Source organism: Camelus dromedarius, chromosome 10, assembly GCF_036321535.1.
Source record: "Camelus dromedarius isolate mCamDro1 chromosome 10, mCamDro1.pat, whole genome shotgun sequence".
Lineage (NCBI taxonomy): Eukaryota > Metazoa > Chordata > Mammalia > Artiodactyla > Camelidae > Camelus > Camelus dromedarius.
The window spans coordinates 51,506,848-51,521,567 of NC_087445.1; the positions used below are offsets into that span (position 1 = coordinate 51,506,848).

Below are 14,720 nucleotides of genomic sequence, written 5' to 3' on the forward strand. Positions count from 1 at the left end.
ATGTATTTATAGTTTTAATTGAGATTGCCTAGGAGACTGTGAATTTGCCTCCCAATTACTACTCCGTGGCCAATTCTTGCTTCCACCCCCTGCAGCTCTGAGCTCGGGTAGGGTGGCTTTTTGTGACTTTTTCCTTTAGTTCTGGTCACTTTCTTCTCAGCCAGATTATGTTCTTCTCCTTCCTTTATTTTGTCTTCATCTGTTGTTAATGTAGCAGAATTTTCTTGAATCTTCCCCCCTTGTTTCCCTAATTCAGATCGCTCCTCTTCTTCCTTTCTTTTCTATTTTCCTTTGGATTTTATTCATCAGACACTGGAAAAGTGAGGGGTACAAAACACATTTTATTAATCCAAAAGCCCCTGATCTTGTTCCTCAAATCTCAAAGCAATAGGTAAAACAGAATTACATAGTATTTTCATTCAATTCACATTTGAGACTAGCATTTCTGAAAATCCGGTATTAGCTTTCAAAATTTTCTGACGGTAAAATCTCCACCTCAAGGAGGGGCTGTATCACTGAGCTACTTCTCTAGGGGTCGAGAGAGTCTCAGTGGTTGGCTGAAGAGTGAAGCTGAGGATGTTGGCGTTGCAAATCTTTGGCTCTAAGCTTTGTGCCTTGGGGATTATCTTTAATTGTGAAGTCTTTTGTGTGGGTGCAATAGAACATTGGGTTAACTCTGGCAATTGGAATAAGACACATACTTTTGTTTAAGACAAATAGAGTTCTACCTGCTTTTGTGCTGTGTAGTGTGGAGCCTTGGGAGAAACATTCTAGATCTTGTGTATACTTGTTATTAAGCCCTGAAATATCTGGAATAACAATCCTAAAAACAGAAACAAAACACATTCATACCAGCAGTCAATTGCAAACAGCAAGAGTGTGCAGAGCTTGGTTAAACAACACTTTACCATTGTGTGGTTCACCTTGGGGGTGGCAAACAGAGGATGCCCCACTTGAGGGTCTCTTCTCATCAGGGTCTGTCTCCTTTTTCCTCTTCTTTCTCTGAGCCTTTCCCTGGGGTCTTGCTTTCTTCTGTTGGTGCTCCTTATAGTTAAGATCAGAAATTCTAATGTTAAGTTCCATCCTAGGAAAGGATTGAGGATCTATCTTCCTTGCTCAGGAATTTGAGGTTTTGGGGGACTAGACCATAATTTTAACAAACCAACCTTTCTCTGGTCAAGACTGATTCTTGTTCTCTCCTTTCCTTGTGGTACTATAACTTTATTTGATAATCAACATTTAGTTCTCATCCACATTAACTGTCTGTGGATTTTTGAAAATGGTAATAGGTACATAGGTAACCACTGTATAGAGCTTGTTTGGTGAATCGTCATCTTCGTTACATTTTCTGAACAACTGCACATGGATACGATTTGGAGCATTCCTTATTTCTTTGGCCCAGACAGCTTCATTGAGGTGTCAGTGTGTACATCTGGAGTTCCCATCTCATTCATGGCAAATTTCCAGATTTCTTTGAGTGCACAAGGTACATGCTTCTTGAAACCCACTCCATGGATGTGCTTGTGAATGTTGATAGTGCATTCTCTGGTCACCACCTTGTTGATGGCAGACTGGCCGTTCTTCTTTAGCTACCCTTCTTTGCAGGAGCCATTCTGCCAGGCCCAGGTTGGAAAAGCAGGTTCTTTTTCAATAATTCAAATCTGATGTTTAGCCAAAAAAGATTCCATCTCTGCCAGAAGTAAATGTCTGGAGGGATGATGGATACAGAGGCCCTTTCTGTTGCATGTTTCAAGTAATGTGGGCCATTTTGACAGTGATTTTACAGAGCATAGCTAGGCTGACTAAATGGATGTTTCATCCGTTGGTCTTTGAGCCCAGGATGTTGAATTTGTTTTCCCATTTCCAGTGGGTGAGCAGTCTGGACAGGAGTCCCAGGGATATAGTCTCTCCAAGCCTCTGTTTCTGATTGACCCTGGGCAAATACATTAGCTTCTCCCTCTGAAGATGAAAGGTGATTGTGCTGTCTCCTCCCTTCTAGAGCTGTTGGGAAGATGAATGTGAAAGAGACAGTAAGAGCACTGAGCTTCCACGAGAAGGGTGCTATGTAATCACAAGGTGTTATGATCACCACTCCTGTTAGGCGCATTGAGATCATGATGCCTGGAACTAAATCAGTTGCACTTGCCTGTCTTTATCATCAGCTTTAATGCTTCCTGTCTCCTACACAGCCTGTAAGCAAATAAGTAGTATTTTCCAAGTTAGGCTGCCTTCCAGGGAGTCAGGGCTGACTGACTCTTGCCTTACACTCCTGAGCCTGTTCTCTTCGGTTGGGTGTATGGTGAAGTAGATTTTTTTCGTGGCCAGATAGCCCCTGTCTCACTGCTGTTGAGCAGGGTGATCTTGGACCTGTTACTTAACCTCTCTAAAGCTGTGTCTTCACCAGTTAAAACTGGTTACTTATAACTATTGTATGGATTAAATGAGATTAGTTCTCCAAAACTCCTGGCAAACAGACAGTGCTCACTAAATGTTAGTGTTTTGAAATTTTATTTTCTTTTATCCTCTCCCTTTTTGGCTCTGACATTAACATGACATGTGCATTTCTATCCCAGCATCTTGTTTTTGGTGGCAGTTGATATTTTGGGTGCTTAGAGATATGACATCATTTTTCTGGAAGACTTCATTTTGAACCATGTGTCTTCATTCTCAATGTCCTCAAAGCAGTTTAAACAAACCAAATGTATAAAAAAGTATTTACTTTGTGACATTTATTTTCAATAGCTTGTGAGCCCTGATGTGCTCTTAATAGAAAGCAAAAGCTACAAAAACTGGCCTTGCTGGTGGGAGGTGCTATTTAAAGCCTTAGTGGGCCCGAAATGACAGTTTTGAAATTGACTGTGGAGTGTGATGATGCCAAGTACTAGCAGACGCCCAGGAAACCTGTCACATGTGCAATGTGTTACCAAAAATCTCAAAAGGCTGCAGTGGTTTTAGAAGAGTTTTTGTCTTAGGAAGCATTTGCCATCTTAATCTGTAGATTTCCCTTTTGCTATGGCTGGAACTTGCTGCAGCAGAGGGGCTGCAGACTGCAAACTGGGGCTCTGTGGAAAGGGAGGGTTCTCCTATGCAGAGATATTTGTGGGGTTTCCAGCTGAGCTTAGCTACATGACAGCTTTATGCCTGAGAATCAATGATTTCATTGAAAAGTGGCTCTTTCTGTGACAGACAGTTGTTTTACAGTGGTTCAGAAGTCTGCTCTGCTTCTGACGAGCGGGGTGACCTTGTAGGGTTACTTAGCCCAAGAGTCTCAATTTCACTGTCTATAAAATTAGGATAGTGATACCCACCTTGTGGTATTTTTATACAGACTTGTAGTACATATAAATCTCCTACATTGGTATTTGACATATAGGAGGAACATTTTTACATTTTAGCTGTTAGTTTAAATAAAACGAATGAAAAATAATCACTGTGGTAGACAGATTAATGACCCTCCAAAGAAGTCCACATCCTAGTCCTTGGAACCTGTGAATATGTCATGGCATAAGGGACTTTGCAAATATGATTAAGGACAGTGAGATGGGGAGGTTATCCTGGATCACTTGGGTGGGTCTCATCTAATCACTTGGGCTCTTAAAGGGAACCTCTTCCTATTGTGGTCAGAGAAAAAGATGTGACAGCAGGTTCATGCTACATCGCTGGATTGGAAGATGAAGAAAGGGAGCCATAAGCCACAGCCCTGACTCCTCGGAAGGCAGGCAGATTCTAGAAGCTAGAAAAGGCAATGAGACAGATTCTCACCTAGAGACTGGAAGGAACCAGCTTTCTCAACACCTTACTTCAGCCCAGTGAGACCCATGTCAGACTTCTGACCTATAGAATTATGACAGAATAAGTTCGTGTTGCTTTAAGCCACCAAGTTTGTGTTAATTTCTTATATAGCAACAATGGAAAACTAATACATGATTTTAAAAAGTGTTAAGGATTTGTGCAGTTGTAGAAAGGATGAGCCCTAGGATGCTCTGAATTTGGACAAGCTGTTAAAGTATATGTGTTAAATTCTAGTCCCCTTGAGCTTGGTGAGATTATTTGAAATCCTACCAGTTTCTCTTTTGTGCAGATGTGGCTTGCTTCATAAGAATTGAAATGCTTTGTTACACCCTTAAAGATTTGAATTGAGTCTGAAAAGGTCACATTACTTATATTTGAAATTTTGGAATTATCATAACTGCATAAATCCTTTATTTCCTCTCTCAGTAAACAGCAGTAGGGTTCTGCAATACCTTATCATTTGATGGATGAAAGGACTTAGAAGTCAGAGTCAGGAGTCTGAGTCCTACTTTCCTGGAAAAACAAATTAGGTAATCTCCAAATGAATCTGCAGAATGGGGATGTTAATACCCAGTTTGTCTACACGTTGTGTAGGTGAAGGAGATAATGTGAGTAAAGAAGCATTGAGAACTGGCCCACTATACAAATTTCAGGTAGAATTATTATTATATTTGTTATTGTTACTATCATATGATAGAATCATGAAGTGTTAGATTAAGAAAGTGCGGTAGAGATCACTGAGTCCACAAACCTTGGAACTTGGGTCAGGAGAGGTTAAATAACTTGAAAATGTTCTCTTGGCTCCCTGGTGTCTAGCCTTTGCCAGGGCCTGGATAATCATAGGGAGTTGGGTCCGGCTGAGAACTTTATGTCATTTGAATGGTACAGACCAGGGTAGGGAGGGTTATAGCTGTAAGAATTGAGAGGCAGAGGAATCCAGCCATAAGAATTTGAAAACAGATTACAATATTATATTAGTTTCAGGAGTTCAGCATAGTGATTCAGTATTTTTATAGATTATACTCCATTAAAGTTATTACAAAATAATAGCTATAATTCCCTGTGCTGTACAATATATCCTTGTTGCCTGTCTATTTTATACATAGTAGTTTGTATATCTTAATTCCATACCCCTATCTTGCCCCTCCGCACTTTCCTCTCCCCACTGATAACCATTACTTTGTTTTCTGTATTTGTGAGTCTGTTTCTCTTGCTGTATATGTTCATTTGTTTTATTTTTTAGATTCCACATGTAAGTGATAACATACAGTATTTGTCTTTCTCTGTCTGACTTTTTTCACTAAGCATAATACCCTCCAGGTCCATCTATGTTGTTGGCAATGGCAGAATTTCATTCTTTTTTATGGCTGGGTAATATTCTGTGTGTGTGTGTGTGTGTGTGTGTGTGTGTGTGTGTGTGTGTGTCTCTCTCTCTCTCTATCTCACATCTTTACCCATTCATCTGTTGATGGACACTTTTGTTGTTTCCATATCTTACCAATTGTAAATTATGCTGCTATGAACATTGGGGTGCATATGGCTTTTCAAATTAATGTTTTCATATTTTTTGGTTATATACCCAGAAGTGGAATTGCTGGATCCTGTGGAAGTCCTATTTTTAATCTTTTGAGGACCCTCCATACTGTTTTCCATTATGGCTGCACTGATTTACATTTCTGCCAAGAGGTAGAAGGGTTCCCTTTTCTCCACATCCTTGCCAACATTAGTTACTTGTGGACTTTTTGACAGTAGCCATTCTGACAGGTGTGAGGTGATATTTCATTGTTGTTCTCATTTGCAGTTCTCTGATGATTAGTGATATCGAGCATCTTTTCATATGCCTGTTGGCCATCTGTATGTCTTTGGAAAAATGTCTATTTAGGTCTTCTGCCCTTTTTAAAATCGGGCTTTTTTTTTTTTGATATAATGATAAAAGTGTTCAACATTGTGTATCACTCATTGATGCTTGAAAAACATCTATTTATTTGTTTGCTTATGTAGACTGATGGATTTCAGGATCTTGATAAGAATAAACTTTGTAGTTATAATAGGTGTCCTACAGAGAGAGTAGCTTGCAGGAAGTGATGAGTTCTCTGCTACTGGAGATGTCCACACAGAGCTGATGATCACTTGTCAGGACAATTGTAAACAGAATTCAAGCAACAGCTGGCCATCTGGCTAGAACAGATGACCTTGAAGATCTCTAATCTTGGGATCCTATGAATCCACAGTTTTCACCTTACTGCTCTAAATATGGAAGCACTTATTAATGATCCATATTAAGGCCTCTATCTTTAATAATAGGCGGGCATAAAGTGTCAGGCTAATGGGTCAAACACCCATGTCATGTTTCTTCCCCACCTGCGATTCAATGTGAGTAGCTCCCTCTGGCAAGGTTCCTCCCAGTGGAATCTTTTTAGGTAATTTTTCTGCCTGTGAGACATTTCAGCCCTTTCACTATTTTAGGAACACACTTCTAAATTATACAAGGTTTTGCTGACACAAAGGCCATAACACCTTGCCAAGAGGAATTCTCCATGAATGGAATAAATTAGGAGAGAAAGCTTGTGAAATGTGTGTCAGTGCAGCTGCTCTGACTTCTCCAAATTCAACACAGCTTGAGACTGAGTATTCCTGACACTCAGGGCCAGATGATGCTTTTTGTGTTAGTTATATCAGAAGAGTGCTGATACCACAAATAGCCTGGGCTCAGAAATGCTGGTATGGTTGCCAGCCCTTGTCCACCAGCAAGTCACCTTTACTGGGTACTCATATCACCCACACCTTTCATTTCAACATCATGTTGCTGTTCAGGGTGGCTAAGGAGCACAGTACCCTAACTTGCAGTCATAATTCCACTTTGCTTGAAAACAGTCTCCTAGGCACCTTTTGTAATAAGCCAAATGTAAAAGAACAAGCATGACCAATTGCAACACATTGTAATATCCAAAACCCAAAACTCTCCTAAATGTCCTCAAATGGGAGACTATGTTAAATGCGGTACATCCATCCTATTAAGAATCATGTTGTGGTAGTAGATTTGGAGGTATGGAAATGTTTGATACATTACTCAGTAAAAGAACGAGGCTACCAAATAATTGACATTTTTTGTTAAAAATATATATGTATTTTTAAACAGTGTGTTTGATACGGATATAATAATAATAGTTAATATTTCCTGAGTGCAGACTATGTCAGGCACTGTCCAAATTGCTTTACATATATTAACTTATTTAATCCTTAACAAAACTCTATGAGATACCATTATTGCCCCCACTTTACAGATGAGGAAACTGAGGCACAGAAAGCTTAGATAACTTGCTGAAGTTTATTAGGCAGAATGGGAATTCAGTCGGGGAAAGATTTTGCTCCAGAGCCTAAGCTGTTAACCACAACTAACTCTGCTTCTGCCAACTAAAAAGACAACCTCTGAAAGTTGCATATGTAGATACATTACATATGGATGTTAAGATTATAGGTGATATTTTTCCTTTGAGCATTTATAAAGAGAATAATAATAATACTTGTTGTAAAATAACACTATAAAAAAAGAATCCTGAACCATAAGTAGAGCTCTCTAATTAATTTGTTTGTTCAACCAACATTAATTTGGCTAGAAAAGTAAATAAATCATGGTTTTGCTGTGTCAAACAATCCCCATTTGGAATTCAATTCTTAGCTTTGAGCCAGTCAACTCACTGTCCCACAGAGAGGCCAGGAGAGCAGAACCAAAGCTTCTAATTTTCACTCCAGGTTCAGTTCTTAATTGGTCTCAGACTAATATTGACCTAGGCTGTTTATATTTAGCAATTGTATTCCTTTCTTGTGTTGCAGGTCTCAGAATTGCATAATATTGTCCCTAGAGTAGTGTTTCTCAGCTGGGGGTGATTTTGTCCCTTAGCAAACATTTGACAATGGAGACATTTTTAGTGTGACAGCTGGGGTGGGGGGCTGTTATTGGCATCTGCTGGGGAGTTCAAGGATACTGGGAGTTCAAGGATACCGATAAAAATCCTGCAGTTCCCAGGATGGTACCTCCCAACAAAGAATTATATGGCACCTAATGTCAATAGTATGAAGATTAAGAAACCCTGCCCTACAGGGATGTCAGAGATCATCTGACCCCACTTCTCATCCTGGAGGAACTAAACTGAGTCCCAGCTGCTCTGACTTCACCAAATTCACCTCTCTTCTTTCTGGCAGAACTCAGGAAGATGCATCTCTACACTCACATTCTGAGTCTGTGAAGAGATGTAAGCAATGGAAAGAGCGTGGGCATTTCAATCAGATAGATAAGACAAGACCAGACAGACCTGCACTGGGAACCCATCTTGGCCACTTACTAATCTTTGTGGCTGTGGGCCAATAATTTACCCTCTCCAAACTCTAGTTTTCTCTTATAAAACTGGGAATGGCAATATCATCTTCCCAGGGGGTGTTGTGGAGACTTTATGAAATACTGTTTGTAAAATATCTGGCATGATACTATTATATAGTAGGTACTTGATAAATGTTTATTTCCTTTCTGCTTTGTTCAGAGGAGGAGCATCAGTGATCAAGTTAAATAGTCATAGTATAAATTAAACATAAAGAAGGGATCCACTGGGCACAAATTAGGTTCTTAGAAGTTGATATTGTGCAACATCAACTTTTATGTGTCTGGCTGGATGAGGAATTAATGTCCTTTCCTTGGTTTGCTTGGAAAATTACCAGCTTCATGTTCGACTCATTGCTGGAGGGGCATGGCAGTGGGCCTCGCCTGCTTGTTACTAAGAGCAAATTCAGCACTATTGTAGAAAATTATTTTGGAACATTTGCCTCCTGCTTTCCCTCCTTCTACATTTCTGTTAGCTAACTGGCTTAGGAGGGACTGAACATTGTGATGATAGTAATAAAATAGTCACAATAACAATAGCTAACACTTACATAATATGTTTTCTATATGCCAGGCACTGTTCTCCATACTGTACACATGCTAACTTATCTCGTCTTTACTATATGTAGCCATCTGAGGATAACTGTGGCTCACTGAATTGTAGCCCCCAAAGATGTCTGTGTCCTAATCCCTGGAGCCTGTGAATATGCTACCTTATGTGGTGAAAGGGACTTTGCAGAAGTGATTAGATGAAGGACCTCGAGGTGAGATCAACCTGGATTATCTAGGCAGGCCCAACATAATCACATAGGTCCTTAAAAATATAAAACCTTTCCCTGCTGTGGTCAGAGAGAGATTATGCTACTGTCTTTGAAGATGAAGGGAGGGGGAGCCATGAGCCAAGGGAATGCAAGGAGCTTCTGGAAGCTGGAAAAGGCAAGTACATTGATTCTCCTCTAGATCTTCTCTAGAGGATCTAACCCTGCCTACCTCTTGATTTTAGCCAAGTGAGACCCACTGCAGCCTTCTGACCTCCACAATTGTAATATAGTAAATTTATCTTGTTTTGAGCTGTTAAATTTGTAGTGACTTATTACAGCAGCAGTAGGAAACTAGTACAGAGGATGACTGTCATTTCATAGATGAGGAGACTAAGATTTGATGAGGGGAAGAAGCTTGCCAGGGTTTGCACAGTACAGCTGGGAGCCCAACCCCACTGATCTCATCCCAGAGTCCGTGCCCCTCACCACTCCACTGGACTGCCTCTGAGAAAGGGAGGCCTGGCAGGGATTGCCCTGCCACCTATGCTGATTTGACAAAAATGGAACTGGGTGAGCTACTGGTAAACAGTGGCTCAAAATGGAAATAAACACTCATATAAGCTCCTAGATCTTCATCATGCCAAACTTTTAAACTCTGCGGAAAACTTTGAGCCTGCATTAAAAGTTAACCATCCTGACACTTTTGAACTTCAATTCCTATTTGCTTACTTTGCCAATAGGAATTTTTGGTCATTCCTTTAAATTTTATAATCCCTTTATGGTTTACAAAAAAATCAGTATTTACTACTTATTTGATTCTCCTAATAATCCTGTGTAGTAGGTGAAATAGATGGCTCTGAAACTCAGGAAGTTTGTATTGCAGCCAAGGTCGCACAACCAATAAGGGTCAAAGCAGAAATTCTGGAGTTTTATTCCAAATCTAGAACTATCTCCAATACGTCTTTCTTTTTGATAGTTACACATTTTGTTTACGTTTAAAGCTGTAAATGTACTGTTGCATTTTCGTTTATATTGAAGGCAAGTACCAACTCCTCCTTTTAGAAAATGGTTACTTAGAGAGTCTGATAATGATGCATGAGTGACTTTTTAGAGCATATCTATCACTTCCAGTTACAAACCCTATGAAATGAATCTCAACATCGGAGACAAGTAAAATGCGGTTTCTCTCTTGGCTGTTATTTGTCATTTGCCAGTGAGTAATTCATTATCTTCAATTGTTAGTCTGTGGCTGTTGTATAAAGTCACTGTATTTAGAATAACACTCAAGCTATCTATTACAGCTGGGTTCAAATCGGTTTTGTTTATGTATGACAGGTAAATCCGGAGCATTGAGAAAACAAAATTCTGCATCAGATGTAATTTTTCCTATTTGAGGATCTATCCTATGGATATCAAAACTTCAATGATGGCAGATTTTAGTATTATCACAGCTTGTTCACACTCTGGGAAAGGTCATAGAAACATTGATTGTAAATTAACTTTGTCCCTGAATCAGCTACTTAATTAATATATTAAAAATTTTCTATGTACACCAGGAATTGTGATAGGTGTGAGAGAGAATCCAAAAGTGAATTAGACACAGTTCACAGAATTCCAGTGAAATACAGACTCTTAAAACATAAACCTGAAGGCAGTTGGGTCATAAAGGATACATAAGTCTTTTGCAGGTGGAAAGTAGGCTAAGAATAATGGAGGAACAGAACAGAAGCACGAGAAGGCCAAGAATTTTCAGGAACTGCAAATGGAGGCTAAAAAGTACGTGTGTGTGTGTGTGTGTGTGTGTGTGTGTGTGTGTGTGAGAGAGAGAGAGAGAGAGAGATATGTTGTGTGGCCACGCTAGGAAGTGTGGGGGTGTTCAAATAGGTAATGTGAGTCACTGAAATGTTTTAAGCAGAAACAGATAAAATCATTAAAAAAATTTAAATGCATTACTTTGGTTGCTATGTGGAGGCCTAGCTGAGGAACAATTATTAATTCATTGCTGTAGTTAAGGTGAGGGAGGCTAAGGGCCTGAACTAAGATCATGGAAGCGAGAATGGAGAGAAAGATGTAGAACTGAGTGACCTCTTAGAAATGAAAGCAGTGGGCATTTGTGGATAATTAAATGGAGACAGTGTTTAAAGAATTATTTTTAATATTGTGTCATTAATTCTTCTGAAAAGATACTCTATATAAATATAGTCTATTTAGTGTCCACATGGTTTAGATTTTTGTCTAGTCACTCATTCAACAACCATTTTTTGGGTAGCTTCTTAAAAACAAAACCCAACTGTTAAGCATGGCCGGACTATTACATGTATTTTATATATTATTTGGTCTTGACCCTTAAGGAATGTATAGTGTAGTGAAACTTATTTAAGAATCCTGGAAAGATTGTTTTATTTTAAGTCATGTTTCCAAGCTTGGACAATTGGATACTCTCTCCTGGGCCTTTGCAACTTGAGCAAGTGGCATAGAACCAGTGGGTGGTGGTCACTTGCAGGCTGCTCCCTAGAGCCTGTTTTGTCCACAAGTGGACCAGAGTCCTTGCATCTTTACCCCCTGGAGTTCCCTTAGTCCTGGCTATTTCCAAACCTGGATCTCTAGTCTTTTCTTGATTCTATAAGCCCCTAGAAATCCACTGAAATCATTCCTTCTTCCTTATATTTTCTTTGGCTTGCCTTCCTCATGTACTCATATTTTCAATTTTCTTATCTTTGCTTTTTTACCCTCTACATTTGTGGAAAATTTTCAAGTTTATCTTCTTCATCATTGATTCTGTTTTCTGGGGTATTGCTTCTGTTCTTAACTGCCTCCAAATTTGATTTTAATTCCTCTGTTGCACTTTGCTCCTTTCATATCCTTTTCCATTGCAGCCTCATCCCTATTGCTTGTAGTTTCAGACTGTTCTCTTTATATGGCTACCTTTCCCTCTTTCACAGGGAATTTGCCTCCATACAATTAAAATTGCCAAAACATTTTATTCCCATCAAATATTTTGTCACCACAGAGAGAAGATTCCTTGACCATTATTTAATTCCTTAAATCAATTGCATTATTAGGGAGAAAGTCCAGGGTCCAGCAATGCTGCTTTGAAGATTGTATCACAATGAAACTCAAATTCATTCCTTCCCACTTTCCACAATAATATATATTGGATTCAGAAAAATAACACAAATCAAATCATAGACACCAATGGATCTGCAACTGTCAGTTTGGGATTTTTTTTCCCCCATTGTGTATAGTGTCTACTTCCCTGAGATTCGCAAAGGCCATTTTTCAACAAGTTAGGCTCATCACAGCACATTTTTACCTCTGCCTGGCCATGTTCAGACTTCAATTACATCATAGTGTCTTAAAGGACTGGAAAGGCTTCTTCATACTGTTATTGGCTGAAACTCTTCACTCTCCTGAAGCATCGATTTACTGATGTTCTCAGGTTTTTGCTTTCCAGATCCTACTCCATCCACTGAAGATATTATACCTCACCCAAATCCCACTTTCCTTAACATTTCTATCATTTTCTCCAGAATGGGAAAAACTCTCCTTTGCCTCTTTTGTTAAGCAAAGAATAACTTGCTCTATTTTTTTCTTGTCACTCTTCTATCATTTCAGAGGCTAAGAATAGGCTGACTGCAGAAGATTATATAGACTTGCTCTTTTACATCTGTTTGAAGGAGAGTGAGAAATGGAAGTAGAAAAAGCTTATTATGCAGTATTATTTTATTACTCTTTTCTTATGTGTTTTGCATATCCAACTGCCTATGACACTTCCACTTGGATAGCTCATACAATCCTCACACTTAGTGTGTGCAGAAGTAGGCTCATCCCACTCAACCCTGAACCCAATCCAAAGCCTGCTCCCTTGGCAGTGGTCCTAAATTCAGGAATACCACCACTATTCACCACCCAGAAACCTAGCAATCATCCTTGATACCACTTTCTCTCTCAAACCTCCCACTACCAGTTCTACTGAGTTTCTGTCTTAAATAAATCTCAAATTCATCACATTTACACGTTTACTGCTACGAACTTAGCTCATGCTAATAGTATCTCCATCCTGGAATACAGCCACCTAAGAGATATCTCCATAAGGATTCTTTTGGCGGCAAAAATAAGAAAGGAAGGAAGGAAGGAAGAAAATAGCTTAACAATAAAGGACTTTTATTGGCTTGCATAATTGGAAAAGCCAGAGTTAGGGTTGGCTTCAGGCAAGACTTGATTGAAAATGTCACAAGGTCTCCAAAATCCTGGTTGCTTTTAATTTTCCCTTTCTACCTTCTACTGTATTATCTTCCTGCTCAAATTGGATCACCCTGTCAAATAAGGGGGCTTCCAGGAGTTCCTAATGCCTCTTTGTTCATGATCTTTGGGAAGAGAAAACATTTCTTTCAGTAGCTCTCATAGAAGGGTTATAAAACTTCTTTCCAGTAGTCTTTAACCAACCCCCTCACCCCCTACATCTCATTTACCCAATTTGGGTCACATATTCTTCCCTGAATCAATCACTGTAGTCAGAGGGATGGATTTTGCTGATCAGAATTTCCTCTAAGAGTTAAGGGGAGATAAATCCCATTCAAACTCCAAGGTGAAGAATGTCATGGGGGAAATAACTTAAAGGAATTTTGGGGACTTGTTAACTGAAGAGGAAAGTAAAGTGAAGGACGTATGACTTGTCCATGACACCACATTCACTTTTGCCTCCCTCTAATCTTTTCACCACAGTGTAAGCAGTGAGGTTTAAAAAAAAAAAAAAAGTAATTGTGTTGTGCCATTCCCTTATTTAAGTCCACTCTTTGGCTCCACTTTGCCCCTTGGGAAAAGATAAAAATGATCCTTAACACATCTTACAAGTTCCACCTGGCCCTGCCTTGCCTTCCAGCCTCATCTGTTACCGCTGTCTGCTTGGGGCCAGTGTCCACACACACCCCCGGCTTTTGTTCATTGTGTTGGGTTATCTGGCTTTTTCCTGTCTCAGAGCCTTCAGATATGCTATGCCACCTACACTCTTCACCTGGCAACTCCTCTTCACTGGTACTTCTTTGTTATAGTCCTTTCACCATTTAAAATAGATTCTAATGAGATTGTCGACCTAATGTTTGTTTTCCCAACTAGTCCATGAGCACCACGAAGGTAAAAGCAGGCCTTGTACAAGGCTTGTACTGTGTAAAAAGCACTGTGTCCTGGTATCTAGCACAGCTCTTGGACCTTGTTCAACAAAAACACCCACTAGTCCCATTCTAACATCAGTCTCATCTGGTGACAGCAGCTGGTCCCCCACCTGCCTCTCTTTGTTCATTTGTTAGACTGGACAGCATTACTCACCCTGCTCGTCACTTTGAGTAAAACCCTGTACTTTAAAGAGCGTAAGGGTCCTCATATCTAAACTGGGAAAAAGATATTTACCTCTTAGGATGCTATAAAATTAAATTAGCTGAAGTGTGTGTAAATGCTTAGAGCACTTAGTATAGTCTGACAAATTAGTTGCCAACTTAAAATTGGAATATGTATTTGGTGACTTTCCACCAGGTATCTGGCCTAGTATTAACTTCTGGAAAATAGCTGAATGACCCTTGGAAAGTTATTTTGCCATTTATCTTCCTAAATATTTGTTGACCACTCAGGACGTGTGGCATTTCCCCAGGCTATTCAAATGAGAAAGGCTACCTGGAAGACAGAAGAGATCCTCTCCACAGCTGCTGGTCTTACTTGTACTTCATCCCAACTTGACATTAATATACACGTTTTGCCTTGAAATTGTTTTCTATTATTAAAACCTGAGTCTCATTATA

General features: G+C 39.5%; 1 pseudogene; it reads right to left on the reverse strand.

Annotated features, from left to right (window-relative positions):
* Window positions 1-1,239: 1,239 nt before the first annotated feature.
* On the reverse strand, window positions 1,240-1,612 carry LOC105086880 (large ribosomal subunit protein eL31-like; annotated as a pseudogene).
* Window positions 1,613-14,720: the final 13,108 nt, after the last annotated feature.